The sequence below is a fragment of the Botryllus schlosseri genome, chromosome 9 (genome assembly GCF_051294905.1).
Source record: "Botryllus schlosseri isolate E-star chromosome 9, Bs_hap1, whole genome shotgun sequence".
Taxonomy (NCBI): domain Eukaryota; kingdom Metazoa; phylum Chordata; class Ascidiacea; order Stolidobranchia; family Styelidae; genus Botryllus; species Botryllus schlosseri.
The window spans coordinates 180290-194999 of NC_137244.1; positions in this window are offsets into that span (position 1 = coordinate 180290).

The window sequence follows — 14710 nt, forward strand, 5'->3', positions numbered from 1 at the left end:
GGTGTGTGACATTGCATGCAATGTGTTGGTATACAAACATCGATCCACAGACATTATCATAGCCGGTAGTTTTGATGTAGATCGAATGTCATCACACCCGATAACCGACTATGACATGATAAATTTTTGACAAGTTATGCTTAGAAGATTGGTTGCATATCGCGAAAAAAATAATATACCTCTCGTATTGATACTGTTACTCCATTGATCGATATTTTCAAACGAGTAAAATTTATTACTTGAGTTTCTCCGCTTAATGTAAATGAAAACTCAGCCGTCTTTTAACATCACAAAGACATTGATAAAAAGTAGGCAATCAAACACAACACTTTGTACGACACTAATTATTGTTCCACACATCCCATTTCATACTAAGTGTATACGAAAGATATTCACGACACATGAAAATATTCCCATGCTACAAACCTGTACAATGATTGGTGGTGCTTTCAAACTGTTTCGATATCACAAGAACTTTATTGTCTGAACGGGTGTTCATGTATCTTAATAATCAACACAGAACTAGTACTAACAGAAACATCAGAGAGTTGTTTACACAAAAGTTTGTATATGTGCACAGTATGCGAATACCATGTGTAAGTCCAGCACAATTGCGGTATCCATCCGAGTTTAGTTAACACAAATTTATTACAACGGAACCACGTAAACTTTCGTGAAAGAAAAGCATACTCACTTCCAGAGGGATATGTCAATGCCATAGCAGTACCCCAACAACAAAGTACATATGTTTCTAGTCACGGTCCTTCCATCTTTCACATAGATCAATCTACTTTGCTAACGAAAAGTGCTGAGTCATCACATGATTGCCCTCACAACAAAACAGCTAGAAGATATTATCATACAAAAATATTCCTAACCCTTTGCGCACCAGTGATAAATCGTACAACAAACATTTTTTGTGAGGCGAATTGTTGTTCAGTGTCGAGTCTACCTGTTGAAACGTACATTAAAACAACACAGTCACAATTCAATTAAAACCACGAATCTATTTTCATTTCGTCACATACAGAAAAATAAATTTTCTTTCCCCAACACATACTTGTAACCAATCGCTTTCATTAAACACACAACTCCATAAAAGTATTTACTTTCTACAACATAGACATTCCGATGTAGTCAAGAAATATTTTTATTAATCAAAATCATCGATTTCTGTTCACGGCGTTAGTGTGTGCATGTCATACCTGTGGGGTCCGTATTAAAATGGACACGACACAACTGAATGTAAGGAGATAGAAGTCTGTCGCATAGATTTACATGTGGTCTTCGCTACGGTTTCAAAAAAACGAATCATCTCTTGCATTGATCTAGACCGAGCAAGTTAGTTAATGACCCATGATTATGTTTATCATATGCGAATGATAGGGTTACTGTCAAATCAACATACAACAACCTTCTGACGATCATAATAGCAATTTCATTTTCCGCCGCTTCGTAACTGTATACCCCCCAACTCGGCTTTTTTGTTCATCGACAGCTGCGTTTAACAAGACCAACGACACTGAACCCACGACGTTTACCTATGTAAAATTACCACTTTCACTTGGCAGTCCGTCGTTTACCTGGCTAAACATATCATTTTCACTTGGAAATCTATTTTTTCCCAGAGTAAGAAACCTTTTTCACTTGGAAATCTATTTTTTCCCTGGGTAACAAACCTTTTTCACTTGGAAATATATTTTTTCCCCGGGTAACAAACCTTTTTCGCTTGGAAATATATTTTTCCCTGGGTTACAAACCTTTTTCACTTGGTGGTCCGTCGTTTACCTGAGTAAAAATATCATTTTCCTTTGGGGGATCTGGCGTTTACCCAGTGTAACAATACATTTTCTCTTGGTCATCTAGCTTTTCCTAGAGTAACAAAACCATTTTCATTTTGAAATCTGACAAACACACCTGATAATTTGGTATTTGTTGTATTGACGATAGTTTGAAATAGATTACAACGAACAGTGACGGAAATATACACGGACTACCGATTTCAGAGTATACCTCCATCAGTCGTATCACATCAATATCATCGGTTACCCACATACAATATCCTCTTGTACACCGAAATGCATGTTTTGGAAAATTGGACAATAGGCTTCGATAGTTCTGTGATGTCCGGGTTCGTGCTTTGGATTTTCCAGAGTCAAAATGTCTGAATAAAACACCTCCTTGACGATGGTTGATACACGGATAACGGGGTTCGGAAGATGGTTGGATTTATGTCACCCATCGCGATAACAATTCCAGGTCGAGTTTTCCCCCGCGTGTTTACTATATTGTGTCTTTATTGGTCATGTATGTCTCGACATTCAGTTTGAAATCGGAAACCCTGATAAAGTACGTAACCGGATCCCGATATCAACTCTGAATCAATAAACCAATGAACAATATTCAAAGTAAACATGTTACACCCTGTGTTTCCACGAAAAAATACCATCCAGACATACGTCGCGCTTGTTTGCCCACATCAGTATACGCGTAAATGGAGGTGTGTGACATTGCATGCAATGTGTTGGTATACAAACATCGATCCACAGACATTATCATAGCCGGTAGTTTTGATGTAGATCGAATGTCATCACACCCGATAACAATACCAATAAGCCACATTGCAATGACTCTGAGTCCGCGCTATTACATCGATATTTCGACACCGTTCACTGATTTATTCGATGGTGTTATCGTGTTGTAACATTACAAGATAGTCATGACCCTATCTGTAGACGGACCACCCAGATCAATTGGATACATCGATCAATGTGTTGTCGACACCGAAGTTTTCTGCTGAGACTACTGCGTTTGATCTAGGTGAACTATCGAAGTACGGTGCTCGAAATGATTGCGATCAGTCTTTCAGTCACGATCAATGGATGTCGCTACTCCCACATAACGACTCCGGATAAATATCGTGCAAATGTCGGACTGATATTGTGATCCAATAAGGTATGTTTCTGTGGAATGAAGACTGCAATCGTACACCACAATAGAACACTACCTCGCGATTTCACACGCAATCATAAAACACATCATCGTAAGGATTCAGTTCGTCCGGTGACATTTCGAAACGGTCATCGCCACAAGAGATCGGTATCATTTTGAAAAGACATCGTCACAAGGCTATTGACGTCGATTCTGCTGGTCATGTCAATCCGTTTCACAATCCGCCGTTTTTCAACTCCCCGCACCATAGTGTTACGACACAGACAAGAAGCGTCGGTGGAAATAATAAAACACGGAAAGCACACTTTGGGGTTATTTGACATGGATTTTACACCCGACGAACCTTACATTCGAGCGATGCATTGGAATGACGCTTGTATTATTGACGTAGAAGGAACAGAAATGTATCGATTTATTGGTTTCGTACATATCCAACAAAAACCAGGGTATGTGATTGTGCGTGGTTCGCATATTCGACTGTGAACGCTCTATTGGTATATGCTGTATAGTTCACTTTCACCGTCGTGCGAATAACCCATGTTACGGTTCGATGTTTGTGTGTCTGTATGTCACGCTTCAGATAGACTCAGAGTCATTGCAATGTGGCTTATTGGTATTGTTATCGGGTGTGATGACATTCGATCTACATCAAAACTACCGGCTATGATAATGTCTGTGGATCGATGTTTGTATACCAACACATTGCATGCAATGTCACACACCTCCATTTACGCGTATACTGATGTGGGCAAACAAGCGCGACGTATGTCTGGATGGTATTTTTTCGTGGAAACACAGGGTGTAACATGTTTACTTTGAATATTGTTCATTGGTTTATCGATTCAGAGTTGATATCGGGATCCGGTTACGTACTTTATCAGGGTTTCCGATTTCAAACTGAATGTCGAGACATACATGACCAATAAAGACACAATATAGTAAACATGCGGGGGAAAACTCGACCTGGAATTGTTATCGCGATGGGTGACATAAATCCAACCGTCTTCCGAACCCCGTTATCCACATACCAACCATCGTCGAGGAGGTGTTTTATTCAGACATTTTGACTCTGGAAAATCCAAAGCACGAACCCGGACATCACAGAACTATCGAAGTCTATTGCCCAATTTTCCAAAACATGCATTTCGGTGTACAAGAGGATATTGTATGTGGGTAACCGATGATTTTGATGGGTTGCATCAGCACAAGTGAATATGCGATTACACAAATGTATTGGAGTTGTTGTTGGTGTATATTTTGTCGCTATCCGTTGTAACAATATACAAAAATATCAAATTGTCAGGTGTGTTTGTCAGATTTCAAAATGAAAATGGTTTTGTTACTCTAGGAAAAGCTAGATGACCAAGAGAAAATGTATTGTTACACTGGGTAAACGCCAGATCCCCCAAAGGAAAATGATATTTTTACTCAGGTAAACGACGGACCACCAAGTGAAAAAGGTTTGTAACCCAGGGAAAAATATATTTCCAAGCGAAAAAGGTTTGTTACCCGGGGAAAAAATATATTTCCAAGTGAAAAAGGTTTGTTACCCAGGGAAAAATAGATTTCCAAGTGAAAAAGGTTTCTTACTCTGGGAAAAAATAGATTTCCAAGTGAAAATGATATGTTTAGCCAGGTAAACGACGGACTGCCAAGTGAAAGTGGTAATTTTACATAGGTAAACGTCGTGGGTTCAGTGTCGTTGGTCTTGTTAAACGCAGCTGTCGATGAACAAAAAAGCCGAGTTGGGGGGTATACAGTTACGAAGCGGCGGAAAATGAAATTGCTATTATGATCGTCAGAAGGTTGTTGTATGTTGATTTGACAGTAACCCTATCATTCGCATATGATAAACACAATCATGGGTCATTAACTAACTTGCTCGGTCTAGATCAATGCAAGAGATGATTCGTTTTTTTGAAACCGTAGCGAAGACCACATGTAAATCTATGCGATAGACTTCTATCTCCTTACATTCAGTTGTGTCGTGTCCATTTTAATACGGACCCCACAGGTATGACATGCACACACTAACGCCGTGAACAGAAATCGATGATTTTGATTAATAAAAATATTTCTTGACTACATCGGAATGTCTATGTTGTAGAAAGTAAATACTTTTATGGAGTTGTGTGTTTAATGAAAGTGATTGGTTACAAGTATGTGTTGGGGAAAGAAAATTTATTTTTCTGTATGTGACGAAATGAAAATAGATTCGTGGTTTTAATTGAATTGTGACTGTGTTGTTTTAATGTACGTTTCAACAGGTAGACTCGACACTGAACAACAATTCGCCTCACAAAAAATGTTTGTTTTATGATTTGTCACTGGTGCGCAAAGGGTTAGGAATATTTTTGTATGATAATATCTTCTAGCTGTTTTGTTGTGAGGGCAATCATGTGATGACTCAGCACTTTTCGTTAGCAAAGTAGATTGATCTATGTGAAAGATGGAAGGACCGTGACTAGAAACATATGTACTTTGTTGTTGGGGTACTGCTATGGCATTGACATATCCCTCTGGAAGTGAGTATGCTTTTCTTTCACGAAAGTTTACGTGGTTTCGTTGTAATAAATTTGTGTTAACTAAACTCGGATGGATACCGCAATTGTGCTGGACTTACACATGGTATTCGCATACTGTGCACATATACAAACTTTTGTGTAAACAACTCTCTGATGTTTCTGTTAGTACTAGTTCTGTGTTGATTATTAAGATACATGAACACCCGTTCCGACAATAAAGTTCTTGTGATATCGAAACAGTTTGAAAGCACCACCAATCATTGTACAGGTTTGTAGCATGGGAATATTTTCATGTGTCGTGAATATCTTTCGTATACACTTAGTATGAAATGGGATGTGTGGAACAATAATTAGTGTCGTACAAAGTGTTGTGTTTGATTGCCTACTTTTTATCAATGTCTTTGTGATGTTAAAAGACGGCTGAGTTTTCATTTACATTAAGCGGAGAAACTCAAGTAATAAATTTTACTCGTTTGAAAATATCGATCAATGGAGTAACAGTATCAATACGAGAGGTATATTATTTTTTTCGCGATATGCAACCAATCTTCTAAGCATAACTTGTCAAAAATTTATCATGTCATAGTCGGTTGTTACGAATTCGAAAGAAATGTACTTCGATTATCACGATGATGGAAATTAAGATCAATGCAGTATTTCGGAGATGGATGTGTATCGTTTGGTATGTCCCCCAATCACGAAATTTCGGTTAGTTAAACGATACATTTACAAGTTTACTGAAATCTTGATTTACAAATAACAGCTTGATGATGTAAAGCTCAACCACGCAAATGTGTTCATTGCAAAGTATTTGACACAAACAAAATATCGAATGGAGGCCATCACATTGGTTTCATTTCGAGTGAGTGAAAATTGTTTTCTGTTGGTCAGGTAGGACACATTTGACAAACATCGTACACATTGTTTCTTCGCGATGGTAACGACTTTCAGCGGCTTGGTTTCATGTCGGGAATTAATATTTGAGGGTTCGAGAATGATTTCAATCAATACTAGAAATGAACAACAATGCAAACACGTTTAGCAAATAACAGTGTAGCAAGTACTTTTTCGATATTACGAGTGTTGGGCACTAGACACTTCTAGTTGAATTGGATGCATCTAACAAACATATCACAATTTACTTTTGCAATAATCAAAGTCTTAGAGTGTATAACCTCGCGATATTTTACATTTAGCACGCACAATGGAGAGTTACTGAAATGATTAAGAATTGATCGCTAGCTTCGAACGGTACTCGATACTCAAAGTGATATTTTCACACTCTGTAAAGTGCATATGTTTCAATTCTCTGTCACAAATTCCGACAATAAATCGTTGGATTCAATAGTAACGATATTTTGATATACTGATTCTACACTTAGTCGTTTCAATTACCCGTTGGGAATCGGGATAATAAAGCATTTTGTATCGGATGTTCAATGTATGAATACTGGAATTATTACATCTTTAGTGCTGTTTATCGCAAACGATAGATTTTAATAATTGTACTGATTGTTGAATGTAATAATACCGATATTGTCGTTTCATCTTTAGTCTTGGTTACTGGAAATATTTTCTGATATCCGCGATACGCAGAGTGATTTTTACCAAGGTGGAGTAATTTTCCTATCAAGAACATTTCAGACACACATAGTTTTACAGCTTAATATGTTAATAACAACGGTACTGAAAAGTTTGTTGCTGTCATAACATTTACCACAACACCGGGTCTAATTAACGCAAATAATTTAATAATAAAGTAATGATCAACTATTACAAAATCTCATATGTCAAATCAATGTGTCAATCCTTATGTTCACAGCATGATAACTTTGAATATAACACCATCGCTCGATTGTAAGAAATGAATTCTCAACTGCGTTGGTCGGACTTTCAAATCTCGTATACTCAAACATATTATGTTAATCTCAAGTCGGCGACACTGAGAAGTAATTACTTTTGTCTTACAAAATATACCGAGTAGTAATTAGTTTGTCTTGCAGAATATACCGCGTAGTAATTCCTCTATCTTACAGAATAGTAACGACTTTTCAAGTTGAATAAAAAAAGATGTGTATGGATATGAATACAACCAAGCTTGTTATGAATTTTAGGTTTTAGTGATTGTATGGATTCGTGTATGTTTGGCTGTTTTTCATACTGATACTGTTTGAGTTGGTCGGGTAAGTTACAAACGGATTTACTTGACAATGTTTTCGTGGTTGACTCTTTGAATATGGTAAGATGGTGAGATGTCGAGACGTAATACTATTTCCGTACACTCAATTACAACAAAACATAACCCGCATTCAAATAAGCCGTAAGCTACAAGTGGATTTAAAACTTGATGCTGTTTTGTGGTTAACTCAAGTCAGTAGTCATGTTTGTGTTGATTTCAGGAACGATCATGACGAGTTGGTCAGGTAAATTAGGTAATGTGGTAGTAACTATGACCTTACCGAGTTGCTGACATTCAAATATCTTTTACGCTGTAATATACGGATTTAATTGTGATAAATTATTAGTCAGTTATTGTTCAGACATTCAAATCTCGTATACTCAAAATATAATATGTTCAAGTCAAATCGTATATGCACCGATTAGTAAATACTTTGTCTTCAGAATAGTAACGACCGTTACAATCGAATAAAAAAAAAGACCGATCATACGAGTACAACCAGGATGAATTATTTCAAATTTATGAGATGTAGTGATATAATCAAGTAAGTGAAACTAGATTTTTATCAATTGTTAATGTTGTGAATAATTCTTTTGAGTATGGTACGATGTTGAAATATCTCTTTGACAAACGGAAAGCAGGATCGTGAATAGAGTTGTAAGTTTCAAGGATTGTTTCAAAGTATGATCTTGAAATGTGACTGGATCAAAGTTGGTAGTCATGTTTGTCAATATATTTCAATTCAGATTATGTCAAAGTCCAAATATTTCATTTTGGATTATCTGGATTTACCTTTAGTACATCCCGCGAATGGATTCCGACACCGCGCTATAACATTTTTGATAATAAGGACTCGAGGCTTTTCATGATAGAGTTGACGAGTGATAAGATGCGTGTTTTTGTTAAGAGTTTGATTTCGTGTTGATAAAGACAATAACTGTATAATGCACATGCTTGTGATTCTTGATTCTTGTAGAATTATAGTTGGTATTGATTCTATAAGTGTGAAAACAGCGGCGTGGAATGTGCGAATAATTCGATGTGGCTGAAAGTCGGCGTCAGTAATATTCAGGTTACGGTCGAATCAAAAGATCACGAAAAGATTTCTCAAAATAATTAGAATTGTACCGAATTAACACATTCAGATACGAATCAACTTGGTTTGTGTAGTAAGTTTCATTTCGAGTTGGCAAATTGATACATTGGTTGAATATTCTCACAATTCCTATCGCGCAACTAAAGTCACCCACTGTTCGAAGTGTCAAAACATATAGCGACCACCAGAAAGTGTCAAATTGTTGGTTTTCGAATCACCGTCTGCGACGGCTCTGTGACAAACTAAGTACCGAAATATTACCTTGTGAGCGATCGGTATGTCTTTAACACCAAGTCAATAAAATGGTTATGCCTGAGACATTATCTTGTTAGCGATCGCGGGATTTGCAATCTATTTTACACTTTTTGAAGTGTTAATTTACGAGCGTGGTTATTTGTTGGTTGCTTTTTGTGTCACTGCTGAATATTGAATACTCCTGAATGTGATAGTACTGACCGGATTAGTGTAATAATCGATACGATAATGCGCGCTCGAAATCCTCACATCAGGTCGCGTTTCCAAAACGGATGTATTTAGTGGTTCACACATATCAAAACGCGGTCGCGATAATCCTTTTCAAAATCGCGCATTGCACTGCGGTTTAGTGAATTTCCTGTTTAGCGATACTCGTGACTCTTTACTTGATACATATTCAACACCGTATGAGAGATGCCTATACCAGAAAGTACGATTCACGACCGCACCCATAAGAAACAATGACACATCACCAGAGATCCCGTAAGAATACATGACAGACACATTATCGTCGTTAGCATGTCGCCGCACGTATACCAAAAAACATTAGCATGCCACCACGAGTTTTCACGTTAGCATACCGCCGCCGTCTATACCCGAAAAGGTAACCATGTCGCCGCAGCCTATACCCGAAAAGGTAACTATGTCGCCGCACCCATAAGACACAATGGCACCATGCCACCCCCGCCATAAGACATAAGGGTCACCATGCCACCCCCGGTTTCACGGCACCATGCCGCCGCAGCCTATACCAGAAAAGGTAACCATGCGACCCCCGCCATAAGACACAATGGCACCATGCCACCCCCGCCATAAGACATAAGGGTCACCATGCCACCCCCGGCTTTCTCGGCACCATGCCACCCCGCCCATAAGAACCCCACGCACCTCACGAGCGATCATATTAACTACTCATGAATATCTTTCTTATACACGTAGTATGAAATGAGATAATAATTAGTGTCCTACAAAAGTAAAACATGTTGTGTTTGATTGCATACTTTTCATCCTTGTTCGTTGTTGAAAGATGGGTGAGTTTACATTTAAATATAGTAAGCGGAACAACTCAAGTAATAAATTTTACTCGTTTGAAAATCGACTCGCGTGAAAATACCGATTAACAGTATAATGTGAGTAGTATATTATTTTTCGCGATATGCAACCAATCTTCTAAGCATAACTTGTCAAAATTTATCGTGTCATAGAAACGCCGGTTGTTACGAATTCGAAAGAAATGTACTTCGATTATTGCGATGATGGAAATTAAGATCAATGCAGTATTTTGGGGGTCGATGTGTATCGTTTGGTATGTTCACCAATCACTAAATTTCGGTTAGTTAAACGATACATTTACAAGATTACCGAAATCTTGATTTACAAATGACAGCTTGATGATGTAAAGCTCAACCACTCAAATGTGTTCATTGCAAAGTAGTTGACACAAACAAAATATCAAATGGAGACTTCGGTTTCATTACCAAGCGAGTGAAAATTGTTTTCTGCTGGACTTATATGATTTACATTCAGAAAAGCATACATTAAGCGACGCTGTTTCATATCCGTCGAGTGAGTGAAATTTCCTTATGGTTTGATTTAGCGAGTTAATTACCGGCGATTCAATCACATACAAGTAAGATCTTTTACGGGATGAGTATTGTGCCAACATATACTTTGACGAATGACAATAGGAAGATTTCCGATTTCTTTGGTCGTGAGCGTTCTACAAATATTTCCGGCATACATTTAGCAAGCAACCTACAATATTCTTTTGTTATGGTAATGACTTTCGCAAGTTTGGTTTTATGATTACAGTTACTTATTCAAATGATAATTTATGATCACTGCTTTGAGCAATACAAACACATTTTGTAGATTTCAGTGTAGCGCCTATTGTGGTTTTGTTAATGCTATGAGTTTTGTGTATTACTCAAGTCTAGTAGAATAGGATGCGTCCAGTAAAGATATTCTAAATTGCTTCTGTGTTGATCAAAGTCTTGAAGTGTAAATCTGTAGACTTCACAACGTCTTAGAGAGTGCGAACGGAATTATGTATTAATCACACGCTTCAAACGGTACTCGATACCCAAAGTGATATTTTCACACTCTGTAAGCTGTGTATGTTTCAATGCGCTGTCACAAATCCCGACAATAAATCGTATCAATTGCTGGATTCAATAGTAACGACGTACCATTGTGATATACTGACTCTACACTTAGTCGTTTCAATTATCCGTTGCGAATTTGACCAATAAAGCATTTTGCATCGGGTGTTCAATGTTTGAATAACGAAATTGTTGTGTCATCTCTAGTCTTGGTTACTGGAAACAACTACATTTGTAAAAATATTTTCTGATATCCGTAATACACAGAGTGATTTGTACCAACACGGAATATCTTTCGAATCAAGAACATTTCAGACAAGTATAGTTTTACAAATCAATATGTTAATAACCACGGTAGTGAAAAGTTTGTTGTTGTCATAACCTTTACCACAACGCCGTGTCTAATTAACGCCAGGGCCGTAACAGCACTTCGTCAGCCCCCCCCCTCCCCCCCCCCCCCAAAAAAAAACGTTGGTCCTGGGCCCCCCATAGGGTGATAAACCTAACTTCTGGGGGGCTTCGCCCCCCAGACTCCCCTCAGCCTGTACGTTGTTTACCACTGCTTATCATCTATATTCGCTGTCCGTTGGCTCAAACAGTTTTTATCGCCTAAACGCGCGAAGCGAGAAAAAATTATATAATTCATGACTGAATCGGGCAATATGATCGGGAATTGCATATATATTGCTATCAATTTTATCCTTTCTATGCTTACGTAATCAGATTTACCGGTGGAGCAGAGTGAGGTGTGTTTGAAAGGGTGACCCCTCAATAATAAATAAACATCTCCGGGTGTATTGTATACCCGTTGGCAGGAACGAAACAGCACTTCGTCTGGCCCCAAAAAACTGGAGTCTTGGGCTGCCATAGGGCGACAAACCGACCCGCCAGGCCGCTACAGCGTTGTTCACTTTTGCCACGAAATTACAGACGTACTGCTTCGTAAGCCTGCGCGAAGCGCAAAAATTTTCGATAATTTTTTGATAAAATCGGTCAATAAGATGGGGAATTGCATATATATTGCTATCAATTTCTTGTCCTCTATTCTCAGTTTCTCACGTAATCAGATTTACCGGTAGAGCTGAGTCAGGTGTTGTCTTGGAAAATGTAGAGCCGGTAAATAAGAATTAAACATCTTGGGGAAGGTGGACCCGTTGGTATGACTTCGTTACATGATGTTATTTCGTGACCTCCTGTTTGCCATATCAAAAATATACAATCTCCCAAACCTACTAAACTAAAAGATCACACGATTTCAAATTGGTATTTCTTCACTGGCATATAATTTTTTCCTGCGGGGTGGTATTTGTCTTGTGAGGTTCAGATTGCCAAGACAGGAACATTTAGATGCCAGTCATTTGGCGCCTATAGACTATTAAACCCACATGTATTTTGTATATATAACGAAGTTTTCGGTCAGCATAAGGGCAGTCCTTTTCGGCCAAGGTTTTCTCGCTGCCGATCGTTCTGGCACACTTCTTGCAGTCGCATGTTACATGGCCTAAAACTTTATATGTATTGGTGCGTCGTGGCGAGGTAATGGCCATAACGCTGATATACCCATTCTATAAATCTTGCGTATTTTTTCTTGTGGAAAGAGTACCCAATATTCAAGATACTCGGCAACTTGAAATCACGCGCAGCGCGAAAAATTTTTGATAAAGTTGCTAAAATTTTCAAAAACTACTCTATAATTTATGCTAATTCACGAAATAATTTTGGGCCCCCTTCGAGCTCGCCCCCCCCCAATTGGGGGGTTTGGGGTGCGGCAGTTACGGCCCTGATAACACCACAGCAATGTAAGACAAATCTTATCATGAGATCAAACCATTTATGTAATGACAAGGCCGTACACATTTTGATGATCACATCATTGTAGTAACGACTTTTTTGCGTGTCTCGCTCATTGGCTGTCTACTCAACACAGTGACCTTGTGTAGGTAGAAACCAAGCACAGGATATCCCGCAAGGCTCGAAGGAAATTTGAGTAACGAATAAATAGTTAACTGTGAATGGGGAAAGACGTTATATCGCTTACATTTCGAACTTTTCAAGTATGCAGGATTCTGCAAGGCCTCAGTTTATAATTATTATTATCAACTACGGCGGAGGATGCATTGGAAAATGAAAAAAATTGATATGATGCGATACGCAGCCCTGTCACAGATTAAAGGGATAATGATGTTACAATTTATTACGAGTAATTTAAACGCATGACCTAATACACCCGGTATATATAAATCATGCAAGAGAGAGACGGGGACACGGGATCAGTCTATAGAACAAAAATGTCTGTCATTTCCGATTCCAAGATGAAAAGCTGCCATTGAAACCTAGCCAATAAAACAGTTTCATATTGAATTGTGGTAATAGTTAAGTAATGGTCATTTCTCGAAACGTGATGTGTTACTCCCATTTACAGTACATCACGACATTACAGCTGTTGCCTATTTCGTCAGCAACTTAACTCAACACACTCCAACATTTATATTGCGGTATTGCCACAACGAGTGCTTGTATTATCTGAATTAGGCCCTACTGTAATTGATTATAAATTCAGCCAGAAAATGTTATTGTTCGACAAGATTGCGCGGGATAAAACTTTAATATATTAGTAGATTCACTACTATTTATGTGGCCCGTCATGGTGTAGCACGAGGGTTAGTCGTTCGCCATGCATAACCTATGCTTTGGTTTACGGCTTCGTCATACATCCAGGATGACGTAACGGAAATTGGATTTGCTCGCACAATAATCTGTTAGAATGCAGTCATTTTGCAAGGGATGACTCACGCACCATTACTTGACGCGTGCGACAAATCTGCATTTCAGGAGAAGAAACCACAACCAGGTAATTTCATATTCTTCATATCGACAAGCTACCTCCGTGTGTCAATAATTTCAGACTAGATTTCATGGAACAACCGTTCTACTGATAGCCTACAAATCGGCTTGCCGACATATGAGCATGCTGTTCAGCGATACCCATTTGCTAAATATTCAGAAGTGCTGGCCAGGACGTCAATTTATTCACTATACCTGCTACACTTCTATTACTGCAAGAACACGTTTGTAAAGTCGCCTACGGCTTAGTAGTTAATAGCATGCGCATCATATCTACGTTCCTGTCCTGTTAAAAGAGGTAACTATGTAGCGAGGCAGCCATGATTTCGATTGAAGCTGTTCAAATTCCAGTTATCTTTCCTGGTACGTGACTGAAATACACTGTGTCAACTTGCAAACTGTGTTTATTCATACGTATGGAGACAGGATGTAGTGTATACGGCAACTAAACTACCGATAGATCGTAAGCACGTGATTGCGCAGTTAGCAATATAAGCAGCCAGATGTGGATAACAATATATGGTATCTTCGTAACATACATGGTAGGGTAGTAATGACCCGAGTCAGTGACTAGACTTTCCTCGACTCGATTTGAGGCAATTTGTGTATTGACCCCATTTGTACTCGACTCACTAAACATGACTCAATCAAGTCTTAAAACTCTGGACTCGGAAGTAGTAGTATAGATCGGTCGCGAACTAGCGTTGTGGCTTATGGGCGGGGTGGTGACTCGTATTGAAAACGCGGGGTGGTGACT